Source organism: Hordeum vulgare, unplaced genomic scaffold, assembly GCF_904849725.1.
Source record: "Hordeum vulgare subsp. vulgare unplaced genomic scaffold, MorexV3_pseudomolecules_assembly, whole genome shotgun sequence".
NCBI lineage: Eukaryota > Viridiplantae > Streptophyta > Magnoliopsida > Poales > Poaceae > Hordeum > Hordeum vulgare.
The window spans coordinates 510,001-512,500 of record NW_025422486.1 but is presented as its reverse complement, the minus strand read 5'-3'; the positions used below and the strand labels follow the sequence as shown (position 1 = coordinate 512,500).

Sequence of the window (2,500 nt, the reverse complement as noted above, 5' to 3'; positions counted from 1 at the left end):
TGTTGCATTCCCCTTTTTAAATATATTTTTGCGCCAAGTGACAAGGATGACGCGGGACCGTGATCTATATGACCTCGTTTTCTTATTTTTGACGTTTACTAGTTTTCTTATTTTTGACGTTTGTGATATGTTTTAGCTTGCCCCTCCCGTGTCCATTGCCACATTTGCCTCGAGAACGGAGACGAGTTTAACACAAGAATTTCACCGCTCCCTCTCTACCCCGACAACACGAGCACCGCCACGACCTCTGTGACTTTTCCCACCGCGCATGACACCCAACGACTAGTAGTAGTAGTAGTAGTAGTAGTAGTAGTAGTAGTAGTAATAGTAGTAGTAGTAGTAGTAGTACTAGTAGTAGTAGTACTAGTAGTAGTAGTAGTAGTACTAGTAGTAGTAGTAGTAGGGGCAAGCATAAGGAACAAATAGATGTTGCATGTCAGATGCGATCATACCAGCACTAAAGCACCAGATCCCATCAAAACTCCGAAGTTAAGCGTGCTTGGGCGAGAGTAGTACTAGGATGGGTGACCTCCTGGGAAGTCCTCGTGTTGCATTCCCCTTTTTAAATATATTTTTGCGCCACGTGACAAGGATGACGCGGGACCGTGATCTATATGACCTCGTTTTCTTATTTTTGACGTTTACTAGTTTTCTTATTTTTGACGTTGGTGATATGTTTTAGCTTGCCCCTCCCGTGTCCATTGCCACATTTGCCTCGACAACGGAGACGAGTTTAACACAAGAATTTCACCGCTCCCTCTCTACCCCGACAACACGAGCACCGCCACGACCTCTCTGACTTTTCCCACCGCGCATGACACCCAACGACTAGTAGTAGTAGTAGTAGTAGCAGTAGTAGCAGTAGTAGTAGTAGTAGTACTAGTAGTAGTAGTACTAGTAGTAGTAGTACTACTAGTAGTAGTACTAGTAGTAGTAGTAGTAGGGGCAAGCATAAGGAACAAATAGATAGTTGCATGTCGGATGCGATCATACCAGCACTAAAGCACCGGATCCCATCAGAACTCCGTAGTTAAGCGTGCTTGAGATTAGTACTAGGATGGGTGACCTCCTGGGAAGTCCTCGTGTTGCATTCCCCTTTTTAAATATATTTTTGCGCCAAGTGACAAGGATGACGCGGGACCGTGATCTATATGACCTCGTTTTCTTATTTTTGACGTTTACTAGTTTTCTTATTTTTGACGTTTGTGATATGTTTTAGCTTGCCCCTCCCGTGTCCATTGCCACATTTGCCTCGAGAACGGAGACGAGTTTAACACAAGAATTTCACCGCTCCCTCTCTACCCCGACAACACGAGCACCGCCACGACCTCTGTGACTTTTCCCACCGCGCATGACACCCAACGACTAGTAGTAGTAGTAGTAGTAGTAGTAGTAATAGTAGTAGTAGTAGTAGTAGTACTAGTAGTAGTAGTACTAGTAGTAGTAGTAGTAGGGGCAAGCATAAGGAACAAATAGATGTTGCATGTCGGATGCGATCATACCAGCACTAAAGCACCAGATCCCATCAGAACTCTGAAGTTAAGCGTGCTTGGGCGAGAGTAGTACTAGGATGGGTGACCTCCTGGGAAGTCCTCGTGTTGCATTCCCCTTTTTAAATATATTTTTGCGCCACGTGACAAGGATGACGCGGGACCGTGATCTATATGACCTCGTTTTCTTATTTTTGACGTTTACTAGTTTTCTTATTTTTGACGTTGGTGATATGTTTTAGCTTGCCCCTCCCGTGTCCATTGCCACATTTGCCTCGACAACGGAGACGAGTTTAACACAAGAATTTCACCGCTCCCTCTCTACCCCGACAACACGAGCACCGCCATGACCTCTCTGACTTTTCCCACCGCGCATGACACCCAACGACTAGTAGTAGTAGTAGTAGTAGCAGTAGTAGCAGTAGTAGCAGGGGCAAGCATAAGGAACAAATAGATAGTTGCATGTCGGATGTGATCATACCAGCACTAAAGCACCGGATCCCATCAGAACTCCGAAGTTAAGCGTGCTTGGGCGAGAGTAGTATTAGGATGGGTGACCTCCTAGGAAGTCCTCGTGTTGCATTTCCCTTTTTAAATATATTTTTGCGCCACGTGACAAGGATGACACGGGACCGTGATCTATATGACCTCGTTTTCTTATTTTTGACGTTTACTAGTTTTCTTATTTTTGACGTTTGTGATATGTTTTAGCTTGCCCCTCCCGTGTCCATTGCCACATTTGCCTCGAGAACGGAGACGAGTTTAACACAAGAATTTCACCGCTCCCTCTCTACCCCGACAACACGAGCACCGCCACGACCTCTGTGACTTTTCCCACCGCGCATGACACCCAACGACTAGTAGTAGTAGTAGTAGTAGTAGTAGTAATAGTAGTAGTAGTAGTACTAGTAGTAGTAGTAGGGGCAAGCATAAGGAACAAATAGATAGTTGCATGTCGGATGCGATCATACCAGCACTAAAGCACCGGATCCCATCAGAACTCCGAAGTT

At 45.2% G+C, this 2,500-nt stretch overlaps 6 non-coding genes across 6 annotated transcripts in view; all 6 read left to right on the top strand.

Moving 5' to 3' along the window:
* LOC123416545 overlaps positions 1 to 11 on the top strand; it is a 115-nt gene extending 104 nt beyond the window's left edge. The window contains exon 1 of the ribosomal RNA XR_006616176.1: positions 1 to 11. This exon is cut by the window's left edge and continues 104 nt beyond it. This is a non-coding gene — a ribosomal RNA (5S ribosomal RNA).
* Positions 12 to 438: 427 nt separating this feature from the next.
* On the top strand, positions 439 to 557 carry LOC123416175. Its single transcript, XR_006615851.1, has one exon. It is a non-coding gene; the product is annotated as a 5S ribosomal RNA (ribosomal RNA).
* Positions 558 to 979: 422 nt separating this feature from the next.
* LOC123416533 lies at positions 980 to 1,094 on the top strand. The gene has a single exon (XR_006616165.1). It is a non-coding gene; the product is annotated as a 5S ribosomal RNA (ribosomal RNA).
* A 394-nt stretch (positions 1,095 to 1,488) lies between these two features.
* On the top strand, positions 1,489 to 1,607 carry LOC123416673. The gene has a single exon (XR_006616280.1). It is a non-coding gene; the product is annotated as a 5S ribosomal RNA (ribosomal RNA).
* Positions 1,608 to 1,957: 350 nt separating this feature from the next.
* On the top strand, positions 1,958 to 2,076 carry LOC123416042. The gene has a single exon (XR_006615726.1). It is a non-coding gene; the product is annotated as a 5S ribosomal RNA (ribosomal RNA).
* A 371-nt stretch (positions 2,077 to 2,447) lies between these two features.
* Positions 2,448 to 2,500, top strand: part of LOC123415394 — a 119-nt gene continuing 66 nt past the window's right edge. The window contains exon 1 of the ribosomal RNA XR_006615114.1: positions 2,448 to 2,500. This exon is cut by the window's right edge and continues 66 nt beyond it. This is a non-coding gene — a ribosomal RNA (5S ribosomal RNA).